Here is a 23,593-nt window from a genome sequence, read left to right as displayed (position 1 = left end):
AAATAATGCGATAATCCCATTGTATTAAATAGATGCTATTGAGGGAACCATGGTAATGACCCATGGTATTGTATATATGAGGCCTATATAGAGGCTAGAGACTCCCCATGGAGAGATGTGAAGGAATATTGCATGAACAAGCATATGGATTATGGAGTGTTCTCCTTCCTTAAGGAGTGATTGTATGGTGTTGCCCTACCTTAAGGGTTCTGATCAATAAAGAAGCATTTCTATCTATATTCAGATATGGTTATTTTTGGTGATTATTTATAGTTATTGGGTATATTGGTATCATTTCAAAGATTTTCAGGTTGGATCTATAACAAATAATGTAAGGAAAGGGTGAAGGTACCATATATGTTGTCTTATTTATTGCCCCATCATTGGGAGGATCACTAGCTTAGCAACATGTAAAAAATATTAACACACACATTGAACATATATCATAGATGTATTAATAATGTGATGCATGTTTGTTATGGAGCAAAGTTTCTTGGGAGTAGGAGCAGAAGTGGGAAGCGAGAGTAGAAGTGGGAACTAGGAGTGGAAGCGGGAGCGAGGAATGACATTTTCCAAGGCTCTCGTGTTGGGAGAAATTTTGGGAGTGAATTTTATATAATGTATAATTTTATATATTTTGATGCATATATGTCAATAGAAGATTCTAGAGTGATGAATTTGTGATAAAAAAACATAAAAACATGGATTAAACCATATAACATCATTCATTTAGTAGTTATAATCTTCATTAACCACAAGTCCACAAATGGAAAGTTCCCATTTATATAGCATGTAAGGGTGCACATAACCAAAACAATATCGAGTGCAATCCAACTCTTAACTAAAAATAGATCAAAAAATATGCTATGGATGGCCTCTTGCATCCAAAAAAATAATGCTACAACAAATACCTACGTATCATCAAAATCATTACCTATATTGGGAACTTTGTCATTAATATCACCCTCTAAGAATTAACATAAGATAGAAAAAATGTAGCATGTCAAGTCAAGATTTTGTTTGAGTGATAGGTGCATTTTTAGTAGGGTCATGATAGAGGAGTTTGAAAACTAATGTAACTAACATCAAGGGACATAGAGGGTTTGGTTCTCTTGGTTAAATATGAGTTCCATACCCTAGTACATGACAAAATCCAATGGAAACATTGCAATCCCCCCAATCTTGAAATCCTAAAAAACTAATAAGTCTACTAGATTTTGAGTGAGATATAAAATTCTTCTTTCTCCATATGAAATCTAATGAGGTTGGAACTACTCTCAAACATCCTGAGTCATTTCATGGTAATGTTAAAAATTTAAGTAAAAGGATGAAAATGAAATATAAAGGAGCATGTCAATACTAGGGCCATAGGTTTGAATATTAGGCTTCTATGGACCTAATATTACCATAGTTTTTCTTTCTCCCTCCCACTCTCGATACTCCCACAATACTCCTGAACTTCTATTTCTCTAGCCCACTTGTTTTTTTCCTTTTCATGGACAATGTGTTTCATAAACAATACCTTATAATACACATATTTTATACAACATATAAAAACCCTTTACCCCCTTAGTATATGCTCAATATATAATTTCATTTTTCCTCATTTTTTATGCCCCAATATGAACACATGTGATATGTTATTTCTTTGTTAGTGAAGCCCCCGTGGGCTCAAGGCATATTACAAAGACATCGTTATGGTGCTTTCTAAAAAGCACTCCATGAACAAGCTAGTAGGATAGAGATTTTAAGTGAACTTCCCTCTTTTGTTTGTTTGATAAATGTGTGGGAAAAGTGTCGTTCTCTAGAAATTTCTGTATATAGGAATACCATGGCAATGTAGACATGGACTAGGGAATATGTTCAATGTCATAAATTTCTATTTCCTGTACCCAACATGAAAGATCTTGCTTAAGAGAATCTCTTTCTTTGGATGCTAGCTGACAGAGGTCATGACCCTTTATGGTACGAACTTGTTTAAATTCCATATCATATTCTTGTAAGTGGGTCATCTAGTTTGCCCTTTTCTCACCTAGCTCTTTCTACACAAAGAGTGTTCTTACTACTGGGTGAGGCACAAATATAATCGTGTGAGATTTCAGAAGATAGGACCTAAAGTATTTGACTGCCTTATATAAAACATAATCTTGTTTTTCAATGGTAGGATAATTTAGTTCTAACCCTTGTAATCCAACACTCATGAAAGAGATAGGTCATTCATTTCCTTTAGTATCTTTTGAGTCAATATGGCCTCAATAAATGAATCTAAAGCAAAGTTATAAATTAGGAAATTCTTGCTATAATCGGGACTAAATAGTGTAGGTGCATCAATGATAGCTTGTTTAATTTGAGTGAAAGCATCATTTTCCCACTTGTCCCATTTATAAGTTGCATCTTTCTTAATCATCTCCTATAATGGCTTAACTATCTAAGTATAATCAAAGATGAATATTCACAGGAAATTAATCTTCCCCAAGAAAGACTGCATAGAATTCTTATTTACTGGGAATGAGATTTGAGTAATAAATTTAACCCTTTCAAGATCAAATTCAATTCCACTCTTTCCAATGATGTGCCTTAAGAGAGTCCCTTGTGACACACCAAAGATTCTTTTCTTGGGATTAAGAGAAATACCATATTTACGACACTGCTCAAATATTTGTTTTAGATGGTGTACATGATCTTATCATATTTTGGAAAACACAATAGCATCATGCAAATAAACAACTACACTTTGACCAATCAAGCCACAAAAAGGGACATCCATTTCTATTTGAACTATAGCACTAGTATTGATGAGCTTGAATGGCATTCTCTTAAAAGAGAATCTTCCATATTTGGTCCTGAAAGTAGTTTTTAAATGATCCAATTATGCCACTAGTACTTCATTGTAATGAGAAAAACCATCTATCAATGAAAACACCTTAGACTTAGATATTGTTTGGAGGATATGTTCCATGGATGGAATTTGGTAATTATCTTTATCAGATGCCTGGTTGAGATTGTGGAAGTCTACACATAACCTTATCTCACTGGAATTATTTTTGACTAGGACGAAATTCAAAATCCAAGTGGAATGTCTGACTTTAAAAATGATCTGAGCATCTAGCAGCTTTCTCAATTCCTTTTGGATGAGGGGCTCCAATGTTGGGTGAAATTTCCTTAGTTTTTGCTAGAAAGGTCTTACCCCTTCTTTGTTGGGAATGACATATTGGATAATATGAGTATAATATGTCTTTAAGTCATCGTATGTTCGCAAACACATCACGGTATTGTTTGAAGAAACAGATGAATGCTTGTCATTCCTGTGGAGAACAACATGTATCGAGATTTACATACTTGAGATCTTCTTGAGTTCCCAAATTGACTTGTTGAGATGATAATTTTAAGCTTTGATTCTTGGTATTGGTTGGTCCTATGAACTAGTTTTGCAGGTCATATAATTTTTCAAGGGACACCACACATTTAGGCATGGTGTTTCCTTTCATTGCATTAGATGTGTCCTGCAAATCCTTGTCATGCTCATCTGATTCTATGGCAACATCTCTGAAGACATTCGCACTAGCCATGAAATGTAGTATTTGTTTGTCATCATTGAAAATCCAAAATTTTGTGACGTTTTTAGGAACAAAAGTTTTATATATAATCTTAATTGAAAAACCATTCCTCAATTGTGACATCCTAGCATATGTATTTTCTAATTCATCCACTGTAACATTTATAATCCTAGGAACATGAATAATATTAAAAGCTTTAAAATAATTAATTAATTTCCATACCTCCTATTAATATTTTGTAAGATTCAGTGAAACACAATGGATATTACCCTGTACCTGATTGGTGACCACCTTAGAATCACCAATTACCTTAACAAATTCTACCTTCAAATTGTTGGATTTCTTTAGTCCAAGTACGAGTGCTTCATATTCAGCAGTACTATTGGTACAATTGAACTCCAAATGGCATGCAAGGATATGCTTATTATTACATGGGTCTATAAGAACAAAACCAGCTCCAGAGCCATCCTTCATCTTTGAACCATCAAATTATAAATTCCAAATATTATTAGCTACTAAATTGCTTCCTATAATATTATTATTATTACTATGCACATCTATATTACAAGATTCATTTGCGCCAATTGGAGATCAAGGAAGGAGTTCCAATTGTGTATCTGGTAGGATGGGTGATGGTTATGTTTGATAACACTCATGATCGATTTCTAAGAAATAATTTCCAAAGATTAAACTAGCAAAGGCAACAGTCCCATTGTGGCCCTCAAGTGCTGGCATAGTGTATTTCATGTATGATTCACTTTCCACTCGAATCAAGTTATTCATGCCCTTGTATGGAAGCCATAAATGTGACCAATTTGTAGCAAAATACCCTTGTAATTTACTATACCATTCTTTACTCAAGAGTATTCCATAGCCTTCAAGGATGTTCACAATTACTATGTTTATACATTGATGAAATCAGTGATCAGATGATAATTGGATAAGAACATTCTTGAGTTTACCAATAGTTTGGACAAGAGATCTTTCCAGTTGAATGATTTGTGCATTGGTTTTGTCCCATTTAGCGTTTATTTTCTTAGTAACAAATCATGGAATTATATTCACAGATGCACTAGAATCGACTAAACAATTCTGGACATTGTAATTAAAAATTTCAAAATTTATAAAAAATGGAGGGCAGAGAGTCTTAGCATCTAGTGTTACAACATTTACTACACATTCAAGGTAACCAAAAGACTTACTAGACACCTTATGAGAGGTAGGAGCTTTGTTACCTAGAGAAGGTTGCAAAAAGGCTTGGACGAGAAGTTCACATTGGCCTTCTATCTTCGCTATATCAAAGACAGAAATATTGGCTCGAGCTCTCTTCAATTCTTTAACTATGTTATAATCAATTATTTCACTTTTAGTTGGTAGTCTCGAAGTGTTTTGAGATTTGGATTTATTTGACATTTTTGAAGTGATGGAATCATTTTTGTTGTTGGAGGAAGTGTTCTTAGAAGTATTTACATTTCCAGACTTACTTTGTGCATTATGAGCAGTATTAACTGGTGGTGATATTCTTCTTAATAGTTGTTCCTTCATTTTTTGTCTTGTCACCCCCTGTTTAGAAATGGGCCCTTGATTCCTAAAGTTATATCGACCATTTTGATTCTAAGGGGGGGGGGCTCATTTTGAGGTGGTGCTTCAACACTCTTCTTGTTAGCATTAAGGATACAATCAAAAGTATTCATTGCATGTCCAATACCCATGCTTTCTTCAGCCACTGCAGGTTCGTCTGTTTCTTGTATTTTCTCAAACTGATCATCTTCTAGTAAGGAATCAACAATGTGCATGACCAAAGTATTCATGTCGTGGTTCCATTGTGTGCATGTTTTCTCTAAATTATATTCCTAGTGGAAACAAGAATATTTATCCATGCCCATACTTTCAATATTTAACACAACATTCGAACTCGGGGCACATCTAGCAGGTTGATTGTTGTTGTTATTATTATTCTTCTGGAATGGAAAATAATTTGGGGGCTTTCTACTGGTGGAAGTCTCACTTGACCTTCTCTTTAATTCTAAAACTTAATTGGTAAGTGATTTTAATGTTTTGGTCAAACTTTCAATATCTAATGAATCTTTTTCTTTATCCTTACTTGAAGAAGGTTGAGACTTCCTGTCAATCTCCTTGGAGTCTTTATATTCATCTTCGTCATTGATAACTCCAATAACACACAAGTCTTTCTCCACAATGATTTCTTCTACAAAGTTTAGAGTCAGTGTCTCCTTTGCAACTATTTTAACAAAAGAGGAAATGTTTGTGGGCAAGGAAATTGTATAATACTCAACAGTAATTAAATCATGAGGTTGGATTCCTGGGAGAAACTTGTTCAATATATGGTTTAATTTTTTATTGAAATATATTTCTTTCTCCTTTTCCACATCTTATTATTTCCGAGCTCTTTCAATAACACAATGAGAGTCTTGTCATCAACAAATTTCTCCAAAAATAATTTTTTAAACTCCCTCCAACTATAGATTGAATTAATAGGAAAAATATGGTACCATGTTGCTGCTCTACCTTCTAAGTTAAAAGGAAAAATCTTACAAGAAACATCATCATACCGTACCTCTAACATTTGTATATGCATGTAGAAATCATCATTGTGATCTTCTACCTTTGTCTTATTTTTTGTATCAAAAATTGATAACATATTTTCCGGATGTCTGGGAATCTTATGAATGTTATATGGAAGAAAAATATTCCCTTGGTCCATCCAATCTAAGTCTTGTTCAGCCATGTCTTGACTCTTCTTCTATTGGTTCCTCCTCGTTTTCAAAATCTCACGAACCTTCTCCTTCACCATCTAAATTGTCGTTGAACTCAAAATCGATTCCTGGATGTTCCTCATCAAAAAGAATAATGTCCTCCTTGCACCCTTCATTAATGGATGGAAATGGATCTTATTGGACTATGTCTTCTTAGGATTATGTTAATTCTTCAAGAGTGGCAAAAAATAAATCTTCCATAGATGCAACTAGTGCACCGGTACAAGTTGTTTCTTTCTTCTTAGGATGACGCGAGAGATTATGAGCAACAGGGAGTAAACTAATAACTTTTGAAAACTAATGGTTTATAGGTTGAATCACCCAGAGTTATTCTTAGGTGACCTCATATGCCAACTCTAGACCAAGTTGAGAAGAACCTCCTACTTCGAGAATAGGAGTTGGAATAGTGCTAAGAATATTGCTACCTTGTCCAGAAGATGAATGATTAGGATGTGTGGAGTTATCATCCATAAAAAAATGGCGGGCCTCCTTCTAGTGCTAGAATGTTAATGGTGTTGGATACTACCAACATACAGGGGATCTCCTTGATGTGAGGTCTCAATTAGACCTCACACCCTTTGGTGTAGTAGTCCCATCCAAAATATGACCCAACTTTCATTTACTTAAATATATGCCTTGGCTTTAGCAATTAGCATGAGAGAGAATCGCACATGTGATTTTGAATGAGCAAGAGAGTGTGCCTTATGAATGTTGAATTGCAGATGTATCAAGGTCTTTCACTACAAGGGGAAATAAAGTGAGCCTCTAAGAGAGAAGTAATAGTACTACCATAATGGAGACACACATGAATGAGAATTAGAAAGGATTGTCTAACATCAAGCAAAATTGTTCACATAGATGTGACGATTGTTACAATCATCAGAACATATTTCAAGTAAGTTAAGCACCAAAGTCACTAAAATTGTTCAATTACTTCAATACATGTGAAAGCGAACATGAATCATAAACATTCAAAGAGTAGTCTTAAAACATCCACAATACATATATGAAAAAGTGTTGGCCAAAAGGCTTCAAGTATTAAGCAAAAGTTCCAAGATACATAAGTACAATGAACAACGCTAGCTCCAATAGTGGAGTGTTGGAGCCATTACTTGCTCCCCAAAATTACTAACTCTATCTCTATAATTCCTTGTGGGAGAAGCCAAGGTTAAAATTCATTTGAATGAGTAATGAGGATCCTTTTATAACTTGAGGCATGACCTTTCACATCCCCATGACTCTTGACTTTCCAACTCCTAATGACCTTTGGACTTCTACAACCTTTGGACTTCCAAATTACTTTTGGAATTACATATGACTCTTGGTATTACATGTCTTTTGGATTTTTATGGCTCTTTTGTCCACATATGACCCTTGGAATTCTACTAGTTTGTCTCTACAATGATTACATCATTATTTCATTACTTCCACATCACCATGTGATGAAGATGTGGCAAGTCACTATCCTTGATGACTCGGACTAATAGTGACTGATGACATGGACTTTCATCAATGGTTGACATGGGTACCACTCATGTCTTTATTCTAAATGCAACTTTTGATCATTGATGTATTCACCCTCCAATGGGTTTTTGATATTATGGAGTCTTTGAGGTACTTCGATCATAAAGACTTCAATTTATTCTTGTTATTTTAATGCTTCCTTTATTTTCCTTCTTTGCCTGATCTTGTTCATGCATTCTTTCCATGATGTTCCTAAAATACCTGTAGCTGCAACCACTCATGGCAAGTAACCATCAAATTGAAAATATCCTATTCTAACATTTTTCATGTATATTTTTTTCTCATGCCTGAATATTTCACTTGGAAAGAACAATAAAATCTTATGGGTGTAAGGGCTCACTTCGAAAGGCTAAAGTGCTTAAGGAAATAAGCTTCAGGGCTTCAGGATGTGCTCATACACTCAATAGAGAGAGAGACTCAAGGGAGGGCATAGGGCGCATGTCCAAAGGACGAAGGAGGAGGCTTCAAGCTTCCCAAGTGTGTTGTGCACTCAAGGGAGAAAAAGAGTGTGCATGGCACAAAGCTGAAGGCTAAAGGGAGAGTATTTAGAGCTTCAGGGTGTGCTCATGTGCTCAAGAAGGAAGAGCAGGGCACATGGCGCATTGTTGAAGGATGATGGGTGAAGCTTCAGGGATTTAGAGTGTGCTCATGTGCTCAAAATATCAAAGAGGGTGTAGGTCACATTGCTGAAGGCTAAAGGAGTTGAGATTTGGGTCTTTAGGATGTGCTCATGCGCTCATGGAGGCCTCATTCCTTCGGGTCGAAGGAGTGCGCTCAAAATAAGACTTATTTTTCTCAAAGGACACAATTTAGAACAAGAAAGGGGAAAAAAGTGTTAGGAGTGCACTATGTTCTTTTGGACAACACAAGGCACACTTCAAAACAATTAAGGATTCCTACTTGAGGCTTAAGAGTGCGATCATGTGCTTCTAGCCTCGACGGGTTCGCTTTGCAACCAAAAGTTGTCTAAGTCTGGGAGATAAAACAAGGGGCGAACATAATGAGTTTAGACACAAAACCATGTGCAACACTTACCAATGCATCAAGAAAACTTAGGAAAACTTGAAAAAGGATAAGTATACATCAAAATTCCACTTTATATACATTCCCCAAGTACAACAGATAAAGTGTGTGTGATTGCGACCCAAAAGTGTTTTTTTATAATAACAAAGGTTTTATGGCCATGACATGAGCTAAAGATGTTCTAATCAATGAAATGACACATAAGCATGATCAAGAACACTTGAAACATATAAAATGACCTAAAGCAACACTTAACGACCAAAGTGACACTAGATACAATGGTGAAGTAGGCTCCAAAATTTGAATGTAGTGAAATTTTAGAGGGTGTTGTAGGAGCGACATCATGTACTTATAGGGATACTCCTAAAGACGGGGCCAATCAACACCTCTTGTAGTAAATTGTCATACTAATATAAAATAATATACCCATGAATGTTAGGGCCTCTTGATTTCCTTCGCTAGGCAAAGTGCTCCCACTAAATAGTGATAATGGATTTTCTTATACTTTGAATACAATCTAGCCCTTGATATACCATGTAAATAAATAACTATTCCACTACATATGTATCTGGATCCTGATGGATTTATTTCAAAATGGTAAAATCCATCATATTCCTCTAGTGTTAACCAATGCATATGTAAGAATTGTAGTAAGAACTCTAAGTATATGACTGACTCATTTACATAGTAAAAGAAAAGTAGAGTACTCTTTCTCCTTCAAGCATTCTCCAAATGCATCTAGTTGTTTCCCATCATGTTTCTGGTATAATAATTTGATCTCCCTATAAGCGGTCCTGGTATTTGTTATGTCAAACTCTCTAGTAATCCATCTTCAAGCTATATGGTGCTTGCCACATGTGGACTAAAACTGTGACTTGTGACATGAGCCTAGTCACAATTCAAAGTCTCGTCGCAAGTCACATATTGAGGAAACAATTCTATTATCAATTGAAAATGCGACTTGTGACTTTAATGGGTTTGATACCATGGTTAATTGCATTTTCAAGTTCGATCCTTATTGCATATTGGAAATGCAACATATGCTCAATCACATTTGAAAACCTTGACATAAGTTGAACCTTTCGGGTCTTGGTTTCAGTGTGGGTTGTAAATGTGATTTGTGGCTTTAGGATGTGTTGATAAAAGATTTTTATATTAAGAGAATACATGGTCAAAGGAGAATAACATAACACATTTTACCAAAAAGACAAGTGTGATGCCTTTAGAATGAATGTGCAGAACCTCATCTAAAAATCATACAATTTCACCACTAATCGAATGTGTACAAGCGAATTAAGAGGTTTTAGTTGATGGACACATTTTGGTCATTCAATACAACCGTTACAAGAGATATGAATGGAATTCAATATGAATGCAGGGTAGATATTCTAGGCACAAAAATGACAGGCTAGGGCTCGACATAACAAGTGCCAAATCATGGGATTAATAAAAGAAATCATGCCTACTTGAGAGCATAATTTTGTAAGAAAATATAAATTTAGAGAGAAAGAATTCAGTGGATGAGTGAATAGATAGGGAAGAGAGAAATAATTAGGTGTTATAAGTACAGAGAGCTGAGGAGTTGAATTGGTTAAGAGCCCATCGAATGAGACAAAAGACAATAATGACATGTGAGAATTCACAAAGAGGAGGTGTGCATTGCATCTATCACATGTACCAAAGGTAGCAAGATCACAGATTCGAGCAATAGATTCTGAATTTTAAGTATAACATCATGATAAACAACTACCACAGGCACCTCTATATTTGTAACTGCAGCTCCCCTTCCTCATTTGGCATTGAAGGAAACATGACCAATGTTGCCCAAAAGGTAAGAAATGCTCCAAATGAGATGTTCACAATAAATTCCCCTAGATTTTGTGTGATACCACCAACCTCTATGTTGAAACAAATGTTTGCCTTAGAGCATTAAGCCATGAGGTTTTATCATGATCACGATGATCCAAGATTGTCAATATTGGAAAAACTATTTCAACTTTTGCACCCTTCTCTAAATGTATATGCTTGATTCCAGAAACATCCATTTCAATTATTTCTACAACATCCATGGTTATAGGATGGAATTCTAAGCTAATTTGTTCCCCAACATACGAAAGGGTATCTTGTAGAGTGTCATTGACTACACTGGTTTTCCTTTGCAAGTTGAGCTAAATTCATTCTACCAAAATTTCAATAATTTTTCCAGGTTAAGACTACCATTAGAGAAATTTTGAGGTCTAAAATGGGACTCTTAAGGAATATTATAAAATAATAGTGGAAATAATAAAATAAGATTAGATTACATCATCAAATTCTAGAGGGAAAAAAGAAAAAAACTATTTTTAATCTTGTATTTTGAACTTATCTACCTACAGTTTTACTCAAATTTCGAGTGGGAGCACTCATTGGATGAAAATTTTAATTCCTCATCCAAGGAGTACCCATGTTGCATACTTTCGAGGGACGTTGTACATAAAAAATGATAAATACATGAAAAACATGATTGCAATCACCTTTTTTCTTTTATTTCTCGATTTTTCATGTAGCAGGGTCCATCAAAAGTATGCAACATGGGCACTCCTTGGATGTGGAATTAAATTATGCATCCAATGAATGCTCCCGGTCGAAAATTGAGTAAAACCTTAGAGATATAAGTTGAAAATATGAGTTTAAAAAGTAGTTTTTCTTTTTATAATCTTTTTACCTTTTTACTCCAAAAAAGGTGAGTTTCTTATAAAGTTTATATTGGTTGTACATTTTTGTTTTGTGACCCACTTTTTACCTCATCATTTCTCTAATAACCATCTTCTTTGGCTTTGGTGGAACATATGGAGGCTCAATTGGAGCCTAGGTACATTTTTCCTTTTCTTATTTTTGTAGTTATCTTGGATTCTTCATACAATATGATCCATGGAAATTCCACTTTACTTGCATCATAGAGTTAATATGAAAGCTTCCTTTAAGATTTGCTTCTAATTGTGATCAACCCTTTGGTCTTTTTGCAGCTTTGTCCAAACCTTGGATATACAAAAGTGATAATTTCTTAGAAACATACTATCTTTAATTTACTTAAACACAAATGGAGAGGCAGTGCTAAGACATTCTTTGCAAAATAAATGAATGCAAAATGACATAAACCCTAATGTCAAGGATAAATAAAGACATGCGAGCATAAGCAGTGTGCCTGATGGATATACTAACACTTGTAGCATCGATGACAAGAGTTTGACCATTGCAATCGACACAGATATTCATTAAGACCTTGAAAAGCACAGGGGGAGACAAAATTTAGATATACAAGCTAAAAATTTTGTGTGGTGTTGTAGTGGCTAGAACAATTGGTGAACCACTAGTAGAATTCAACATATCTTCCTCTGTTCCTTAGATAAATTGAGTCTGGATAATAATATAAGGAAGTATTGAACTAGATATTGTCTGTATCACTTGGATTACTTTACCTTTTATAGATATTCCCCACATTTGTCTCCTTATCTAGGTCATGTTAGTCTTTCCACACTAAAATAAGAGCTCACACATGACAACCTTCAATAATAATGTAGATAATATGACATAGGATTTATTATATTTAGAAATTTAAAGTGATTTTCTGGAGTTTCTCCACTGCCAGTAGGCCTATGTAGTACCCCAACAGAGTCACTCAAGAAATCACAAGCATTTATTTTCTTCCAGCCGGCCTATTTAGTATCCCAATGAAGTTTCTTGCATCCCCTCTCTGGGCAGGCATCCTTTCTCAATCCTTTACCCTCTATTTAATTAATTTATTTTTTTCATGCACATGTGAATCATTTATTGGGCATTTATCATTCTAGGGTGGATGAGGGATCTTGAATTATTTATGGGAAAGAGAGTTTGTTCCTTGTTTTCAGAAACTAAAGGATTTTTATAACATAGGTTTTCCCTCATGCCAAATTTCTACATCATATCTCCAACTAATAGGTGGACAGTGAAAACATACCATTGAAATATTTAGGTCCATTTTAGACATAGGGTGAAGGTTTAAAATATAGGTCATATGAATTGATTAGGGTTCCCCATGGGAACCTATTCATATTTTCCTCGGTGATGGGCCAGAATCGAAGGAAATGTGTTCAAGACATAGTTTTCATAATTGGATCTATGAGAGGTTGCCTCTTGGAGTAGCCATCATGACCACACACAACCATTTGATTAGGGTTTTATCATTAGTGAAAAGTGACCAAAGAATCTCTTCTAGGGTTTCCACATGTGCAAAAAATCATATTAGAAGCTCATCCCAACATCAAATTTTTGTAAGGAGAATGCAGAGAGCAAGGCTTAAATGAAAGTGTGAAAACTATTGCAGTGCCATGCAAAATAGAGAACAAAGGAAATACTAAGTAAATAATAAGTGAATGAAATTCAAGGAGAATATAATGCTAAGTAGAAAATAAATGCATGATGTAATGCAGTAAAAATTTTTATGTGCAATAAATGAAAACAATGCAGTGTAATGCAAGAAAAATTAGCTAACTGCAACTAAAAGGGCCATGCAATGCTTATGCAAAAAATTCCTGGATGTCATACATTTAAGAGTAATGCGGGATGATGAGTACAGAATAAGTGCATAATGTTATGAAATGAAAAAAAAACTATTGGAAATAAATAAAATACAATGAAGCATGTCTAAAGCCTAACTATTCTAAACCTAAAACCCTAACAAGTAGACCCTAACAAGAAAACCCTATCTAATCTAAACCTAAAACCATGATTTAACCATAAGGAGATTGATTCATGTGAAGTCAAAATTCCAACGTAGTTAGTTCAATTGTTCCTAACCTACAAAAACAAAGAAGTCAATGATTAAAACCAATATAAATTATTATGCAAAAACAAAAATGTTTACTTCTAAAACGTGCACAAGAGAAAGAATGTCATGCCTGTTGGAAGGTGTGGCAGAAAAGATTGTTCTAACCAGGCCACAATTCAATCCTAATAAACATAATGATAAACTTGAAAATCCTACGAATTTCTCCATGGTATGCATTCATTTGTTGTTAATCGTAAATCAAGCACTAGAAAGACAAGATGTCACTTGCTTGCAGAGGAATTTTCCATATAGGAATCTTCAAGCCAGTCAAAAATATTGTCATGATATTTAAGATGACCAACTTGAAAACCTTGAAAATCTCCCCAAAATGAGCATTCATTTGGTGTAACTATGATATGAGAATGAAAACCCCAATCTGGTCTTGTTCATGGACCTTTACCATGGCGTGAGGACTTGACATAACCATCAATGGGAGTTGAATTGCCTCACCATCTTGACAAACCTATGAATTTTCAAATGGTATATCATTGAATATTGGTGGTTTTGTAGCATGAAAAAATGTATGAAAATGGTCATGATCAGTTGTGACCACAAAAAAATTATTGACTATATCCTTGGTTTGATTTGATATTTGAATATTGAGAGACAACTATTCAAAGTTTAAAATTCTTCTAGTTTCCAGGATGGAGATGAATCAACCAAACTATTCTCATGAAAGTGTGATTTCTTCCCTCACACACAGTGGACTGAAAACCAGAAGAAAGATGGGAAAAATTATTATTATTATTTTCCCCTTTTGAAAGTAAGATAGAACCAACTTGTACCTAATCACCATCGACACCAGAAAAGCGAGAACCTAAAGGATTTAAAACAATGGTTTGTGCACTTGATTCAACAAAAAATTTAGAGTACGAGGGTGGTGTGTAGAGGCTAACATAAGATGGAAAATTTCTCTCAAATAAACATCACTCAACTCAGAATATTTCAAAAATGAGCTTTCATCTGGCAAGATGGTTCTGAAAATAGAATCTTGGAGGAAACCCTAATTTTACCTAGTACAAGGATCTAATTAGGATCATGAGAACCTAACAATAACCATCAGCGGAAGTTGAAGTGCCTCAACTTCTTGACAGGTCCCTAAACTTTCAAGGTGAGTCATCAAATTTTGGTGGCTTAGTGAGATCAACATGTGAATATGAATAAATATCATTAGATGTATCAGTGAATGCATTATCAATATGATGATAGATGTTAAAGCCACTAATTTGATCATATTTGACATCTAGCACATGTGACTCTTGAAGGATTAAGAATGAGGACGAATCGACCGAAGTACTTTCTTGAACTTTTAGAGATGTAGAATCTTCCTCTTCACCTATTAAAGATTGCAGATATAAAATATCATGAACAAGGGATTCAATATTTTCATCTTCTGATTGTGCTACAACACCATTATGTACTTGATCACAATCAAAACTAGAAGGATAAATATCTAAAGGATTTAGATAATTTGTTGGTGTAGAAAACTCATCAAAATCTGGGTATAGAAGATGAAAAGACTCAGGTGAAGAGACATCAATTCCAACCAAATCTAATTCAAGACTCAACTCATACAAATTTAGTGTCAACTTGAGGGATCAAGGGGTTAGCATTTGTGTTATGCTCTAGGGTATCACTTGAACATCTGTTGTCTTCCAATACAAATCCTTTATCCTGAGAGGGAGGCGGCGGCAAGAGCACATCACAGAAAGATGAAAGACATGTATGATATGTTTGAGATCCATCAACATGATTATCAAAGGATAACTTACCATTGTGATTATCAGCTTGGGCTTGATCCACTTTAGCAAAGTTTAACTGAGCTTATGAATCAAGACAACTCTATTCCTTTTTAGGAAAAGTTTCCTCATTAACTACTCCATCAACAACATAGATCTAGATATTAGGGGAAGAATCAATTTCATTTGAAAATGAAGACACGGGAGGATAAGGGAATTTAGGGGGAACCATTTCCTCCTCTACAACGTGAGGTTTTGCTTGACTTACAATTGAATCAAATGTTGGTATAATGAAACTAGGGAGCATAATACTAGAATCTTTTGATGACTGATTTTTGATGTTTAATTCAAATTTAGGTTCCCTCTCAAGAAGCTCAACTGGATGAGGAAAATATCTCATTAGATAATACCAATTCCATTCTTCTCAGGATTTTTATACCAAATGTTGAGAAAATTGTTGAAAAAATTGTTCATAGATTCATCTTGTCTCATTCTAAGTTCATCAATTTCCTTAAATAAATCCTCAGAATTAGACTCTTGAAAAGCAAACATATACTCATCAATGAATTGTTTAAAAGAATGAATACAAGCATACAACAAGATTTTACACCATAAATTGACACGATCTTGAAAGGTGAAAAATAAAATCTTGCATAGGGCACTATCATGTTGAACATTGTTAGCAACATAAAAATAAAAAAATCGAAGGATATGCTCAAATGTAGATATTTTTCCTTTGCCATCAACTTCTTCAGTGACAAGAGATTGAATAACTTCCCGGGGATTGGTAGATTTACCTTATTAGAAAAGCAACTTGGAATAAGGATATGGGAAGGATTCATTTTCAAGATAGAAAGACGTAAAACCAGACTTCACAGGGTCATCTTGTCATCTTCCTTCCTTCTAGTGCCAGATTATGTTGATGGGGAAAATGTCTCACTAATAGTTAGGGGGTCACCCCAGTGTGAAGTGCCAATTAGACCTCACACCATTTGGAATAGGAGATCCATCTCATATGTGGTCTTGTCCACCATGTATGTTTTGATCCTAGCTGTCAAACGTAAATATGTTAGAGTGAGGGTAAAAATGAAATGTCTGGAGGAAGAGGATAAGGTTAACACATGATTGATAACCTGCAAAATGAAATAAAAGAATGTAACAAAAAATAATAAGAAGAAGCATGTGTCAATAAGGATTAGTGAGCTAAAACCATATTAGACATACATGAACTAGAAAGTGCCAAAAGTTAGTAACTGTGAATCAATTCACAATAAGTTACCAGAATAGCATAAAATAGGAAAGCATAGATTCAAAGAAAACATGCAAGCCATAAGCCACGAATTATTTCATTAACATATTTCCCACATGAAATCACACATGCAAATACAATGGGAATATACAATAGCTAATACAACCACCACAAAGATGCACGAAAATCAATTTCAAAAGTGAATAACTTCTCATTATCGATGCTACAAATTCAATTACATATTCAGAAAGTCCATCAAATCTTAGTAGTGGAACATGAGCTTCTCATACCATATTCTAAAGAATAACCCCAACCTAACAATCCACTTTACTATCTACCAATAGCTAAGTGCCTCTATCTCCTTAGTCACAAATCAAGTATCTAATGCTTGTCCAGCTCAAGTGCTAAAGTCCCTTACAAATGAGGCATGAGGGTATATTTATAGAAATGAGGTAACTATTCACCTACCATGACCTTTTGCCTACCCTCATGACTCTTGAACTCCCTCAAGACTCTCTAATGTCTAATGACTTTAAGTAATTTTTATTATGACAAAATAGAACTTACAAAAAAAGGAAGATCATGAGGTATTCATAGGTGCTTTGATCCTAACTCCTATTGATAATGTTGTTGAAAAATTTAAGATGATTATAGAGGTTTGTATGAAAATTTCCCATTTTGCTGTTGAATTAATTGTTGAGTTACAACAACATCCTGTATCTCCACTAATATGCTTAGTCACATGGTTTAATACATGGTGAAAACATGTGGAACTACCTCACAATACCTTTCTTATCCATGAAATTACTATGCCAACTGGTGTTGTTCAACACTTTCATGAATCAATACTATACTGACATTCCAGGTCATGACTTTCTTGCCTTTAATGCAATATAGTTCAAAGGATTGTCAGTTATACACAACACTCGTCCCTTGGCCCTTTATCTTTAGGAAAGGAAGGTAGTCCAAAATACTTACTTTGTCACTTTGAAACAACATTACTATTATGGAAATTCAAATCCAAAATTTTCCTTAGTTTGAAAAGGTGGAAATATCTTTCAAATACATGCCATGTAATTAAACTGCATGGTCTAAAACATATGAAAATTATGTTGCATTTGATAGAATAATGCTCATAATTACCCCCACAAGACAATATACTGCAATGGTTGATGTTGACATCATGTGTAAAATTATACATTAACTTCACAAACTTCATTATCCAAAATTCAAAATGTTAAAATACAATGTTATATCTTAATGCACAATTATCACCATGTGTATTCTTGTGAAGTAATGTTTGTCACATCCTCAAATTTCTAAAATTTGCATACTAATAATGCTTGCAAGCCATATTGGGATAGAAAGAAAAAGGAAAATATTAGCAACTCCATTTGACAATAGAATTTTATCCCATTAAAATTTCTCTTTCGACTTACAGACGCAGATGTCAATCAATTTTGAACCATAGTACATACAAACCTTAATAGAACAATTCCATGTTGGATGAAGAAATCCAACCCTAATTTATCTTCATATGATAGCCATCGTGCATCTTTTTCCCAACAAAAGGCACCATACTTCCTTCTTGAAGTTTCTTCAAAAATCACAAGTGGTAGGAATGGACGCCTTCCCATAAGTCTCCATGTGTAAGCATTTGAATAGCATGATATCCTATGTCCAAACCCTCGTCATAAAACATTGATGATTGAAAGTTGAAATCACTATTTCATATCATTATTTTTTCTAATTATCATCCATAAGGGCTTCAACAATTTTCTCTATTTCAGAAGGTCTGTGAGGAATGTAGCTAGGCTCAACCAACATCTCTACCATAGATAGTATAGATATCTCGAGACTCAAGCAAAGTGGAAACCACCCCAAAAGTTGGATAATCACATTTCCATATGATTTCCTTATAAATATACTTCTAAAGTTCAGGCTAATCACCACCTCTTGTAGTACGTTGTCATACTACTATCAAATAAGATACCCATGAATGTTAGGGCCTATAGATTTCCTCCACTAGGAAAATCACTCCCACTAGACTGTGATAATGCATTTTCCTATAATTTACATACATATCTAGCCCTTCATATACCATGTAAAGAAAGAACTATTACACTACATATGCCTCTGGCTCCTGATGGATTTGTTTCAGAATGGTAAAATCCATTGTATTCCTTTAGTGTAAACCAATGCATATGTAAACAATTGTAGTAAGAAATCTAAGTATAGGATTGGATAATTTACATTGTAAAAGAAAAGTGGAACACTCTTGATTCTCCAAGCATTCTCAAAATGCATCTAGTTGCTTCCCATCATGTTTTCATATAATAATTTGATCTCCTTATAAGTGTTGTTGGTCTTTGTTATGTCAATATCTTTAGTAAGCCATCCTCATTCCATGTGGTCCTTGCCACATATGTCTCATCTAGCCCTACTATTATTGAAGGTACCATAGATAAGTGTTTCAAAAGACCATGAAGATCAGATATTCTATGTGACATTTTCCCAAGGAGAATATTATAATTTGTAAGTAAATATTGTAGTTGAATCAAATATTCCAATGTTGGAATTGATATATGATGGTTGTCAATACATTATTATTACTATGAAATGCCAGTGCCCATATTCATACTTGTATCCTTGATCACATATCCATATTCTAGTATAGTCATAGGTCCTATTGTTAACACAGGTCACATATTGGAATCACAGTGGTATTGTGGACTAAAATTGTGACTTGTGACTCGAGCCTAGTTGTAATTCAAAGTCCCATAACAAGTCGCATATTGAGGAAACAATGCTACTATCAACTGAAAATGTGAGTTGCGACTTTAATGGGTTTGAGACCATGGTCAGTAGAATTTTCAAGTTCCATCCTTGCCACTGATTGGAAATGTGACCTATTCTCAATCACATTCAAAAACTTTGATATAAGTTGCACCTTTCAGGTCCTAGTTTCATTATCGGTTGTGGATGAAATTTGTGGCTTTAGGATGCATTAATAAAATATTTTTATATTGAAAGAATACATGGTTGAAGGGGAATAACATAATGTGGTTTACCCAAAATACAAGTGTGATGCCTTTAGAATGACGTGCAAAACCAAAACCAAAACCAAAACTCATACAATTTCACTGCTAATCGAATGTGTACAAGTGAATTAAGAGAATTTAATTGATGGACACATTTTGGGCATTCAATGTAGCCATTGTAGATGATTTGAATGGAATTTAGCATGAAAACAAGGTAGAGATTCTAGGCACAAAAATGAAAGGCTAGATCTTGAAATCACAAGTGCCAAGCCTTGGGATTAATAAAATAACTAATGCCTACTTGAGAACATAACTTTGTAAGCTAATAGAGATGTCAAAAACAATAATTTGGTGGTTGAGTGCATAGGTAATAGGGAGGAGAGAAAGCATTAGGTGTTATAAGTACACGAAGCTAAGGAGTTGAATCGGTTAAGAGCCTAGTGAAAGAGACAAAAGACAATGATGACATGTGAAAATTCAAAATGAGGAGGTGCTCATTGCGTTTATCGCATGCACCAAAGATAGGTAGGTTATAGATTCAAGTAAGTAGCAACTTTTGGAGCGAGTCTCACTATATATTGTAAATGTGACTTGTGAGTAGAAAAAAATCTCTATAGTCACAAATTTGAGACCCAGGTTTAGTCGCAAATCAATGACATAGTCTAAGTCATATTTTCAAATGCTAGATACATTGCAAACTAAAAATGTGATTGTTACTCTTCCTTTATCTTTAGCTTCCACTAGTTATGCCCAATTACCTAACATAGATTGATTCATATTTACTTGTCTTCTTATTTAGAACTTTTTATTTTGAAAAAAGTGAATAAAGTTTCATTGATCTCATTAATGAACACTAGACTTGACAAGTTCATCATTGGCTGCATAACCACATAGGCTAGAAGCTCTCGAGAAAGACATCGAACCATGGGGAATTCAACATCTTTCTTCCTAAGACAATAGCCACTACTCCTCCCATTAACCGTTAGAGAATATTTCACTCAACCTCTCAAGATATAAGGGTATGTTACAATTCCTTAGAATTAGCTAAGTAGTGCTTCAACCTTTCATCCCTTTCTTCACAGGGTTTCCATAACATTAACCCCTATATTATCTAGATTTCTTTTATAAGGTTTTGTATGAATCCCCATAAAATCCACAATATTCTTGCTACTTAAATCAATGATATAGATATGTTTCATACGATGAGACACTTCCCTAAGTACACCATTAGTTAATAAACAAATATGATCAAGAAATCCTTGACCTAGAGTAATTGATCCATACAACAAATCTCTAACAAACTCTTGTACAATATTCCTTGTAAACTCTTCCACTGTTGTTGCAATGACTGGAGAATTAATCTTCCTCCTTCATTTATTTGGGACTAGTGGAGGTAAGAGAAGTTGATTAGTATGTGATCCTGTCTATGTTGAAAATGAGAAAGATGAGACTCTTGTTGAACATGGGATTTCCTCTTTCGAATATTTTCTCCTACGGAAAAATATTTGAGCACTAAAATCATAAGAATCGATAGTGGAATATTGAACAAAATTGAATGGCTTGTCACTTTAATTCATGGATTTATTTTTCTTGTTGTAATACTCATTGAAATGCAGTACTAATGTGCCCTATTTTGGGCAATTATGGACATGCTCAGGGAGCATATAATACATTAGACAACGTGAGCAACTTCAAACACCAATATAGTTGAGTCCCAACCATTTTACATGACCAGTAATTTCCATGCAATCATACCAAGGGACATTAAGGCTCAAAGCAATCATACTAAGGGACACTAAGGCTCGAATTGTTATGAAACCAGCTCAAGAAAAGATAGAAAAGATAGATCAACGCCTTAGAATTCAGCCTCTTCGAGGGGGAAACCTCCTTTACATTACATAAATGAACAATTCTTCAATGATACAAATGACAAAACCTCCTTTCTATATATAGGAGTCTAAGGAGTCACAATATAATCCAGCTGACCTAACAATAATAATATAAAGCCACAAAAATAACAATAGAGGGATTCTATGGGCACATTAATAACAATATGGGGGCAATGGGGGCACAACAATATAAATAAGGGGTATAACTAAAATAGTAATGGGGTAATCACTAGTATTATAGGGACCCAACATGCCCCTCTCCTTCAAAAAAGTGTTGTCCTCAACGCTTGAGTAGTTCTGGATACTTCTGCATAAAATTCTCATCCTCCCATGTGGAATCTTCAGCGGATACGTTCTTCCACTTGATACGGTACTCTGAAATTGATCGATTTCGTAGCTGTCGAGTTCTTGTTTCTATAACTACTTCCGGTTCCAATATAATTTTTCCTTCCTCGTCAAGTTCTGGCAATATTGTTTGAACTGGGAGCTTGTCGCCTATAACCTTCTTTAAGCATGAAACATGGAAAACTGGGTGCAATCGAGAAGCTGCAGGAAGCTCCAATTTGTATGCCATAGTACCAATCTTTTGCAACACCTTGTACGGACCATAATACTTTGGTGATAATTTATTATCCTTCTTAGCTTGCTTGAGGGACATTTGCTTATATGGTTGTAGCCATAGGAATACCCAATCACCTACATCAAAAATTCTTTCACTGCGATGTTGATCTGCCTGTTGTTTCATTCTATTCTGTGCCAACACGAGGTTATCCTTTAAGAGTTGGAGGACTTGTTGTTGATGTTCGATGTGATGTTCCACTGCCTGAACCTTAGAATTTTCTCTTAAATATGATGTGATGGATGGTGGTTGATACCCATAAAGTGCCATAAATGGGGTCATTTTTGTTGCTGTATGAAAGGAAGTGTTATACCACCATTCAGCCAGAGGCAAGCATTTGACCCATTGTGTCTGTTTATCAGATACAAAGCAACGAAGATATCCTTCCAAACATTTGTTTACTATCTCAGTTTGCCCATCAGATTGAGGATGATAAGATGAGCTATGAGCTAACTGAGTACCAAGACAAGAAAATAATTCTGTCCAAAAATTTCCAGTGAAAATGGGATCTCTGTCACTTACAATAATCTTTGGGTTTCCATGTAGCTTTTGAATTGTTTCCATAAATGCAGTAGAAACTTTACTGGCTTTAATTGGATGATAATGCACAAAAGTGTGCATACTTGGTAAGTCTGTCAACTACCACCATGATGACACTCTTTCCCTCAGACTTGGGTAAACCTGTGATAAAATCCATTGATACCTCCTCCCAACGTTGGCTTGGAATGGATAAAGGTTGTAATAGACCCGGTGTCTTAATTGTTTCAACTTTATTTTGTTGGCAAACCAAACATTCTGCCACAAACTTTTGAATATCTGATTTAAGGCCATCCCAAAAAAATTCCTTCTTAACCCTGTGGTAAGTTTTTAAAAATCCTGAGTGCCCTCCTAAGGGAGAAGTGTGCAATTCCATAAGAATCTTTTGTTTTAGCTGGGAATTCTTACATAGGTATAAGCGATCTTTGTACCATAACGAATCATTTTCCAGCTAAATGTATCAGACGTACTGGAATCTTGTTGTAGCTTTCGAATAAGTGCCCACACTTCCTCGTCATTCTTCCATTCCTCCCTTGCTTCATTTATCCAATCTGGTTGGATGATAGAAATAGCGCACAACAATGCTTCCACATCCTCATCCTTCCTTGAGAGTGCATCTGCCACCACATTTTGCTTCCCTTTTTTGTAGATGATTTCAAAGTCATAACCCAACATCTTTGTGACCCACTTTTGTTGCTCTTCAGAGGATAATCTTTGTTCTAAAAAGTATTTAAGGCTATCATGATCCGTTTTTACCTTGAAGTGTCTTCCCATTAGGTAGGGTCACCATTT

The sequence above is a fragment of the Pinus tabuliformis genome, chromosome 4_2 (assembly GCF_031772625.1).
Source record: "Pinus tabuliformis cultivar Carrire ecotype Pingquan chromosome 4_2, CPIR1, whole genome shotgun sequence".
In the NCBI taxonomy this organism is placed as follows: Eukaryota; Viridiplantae; Streptophyta; class Pinopsida; order Pinales; family Pinaceae; genus Pinus; species Pinus tabuliformis.
This window is presented reverse-complemented; position numbering follows the sequence as displayed.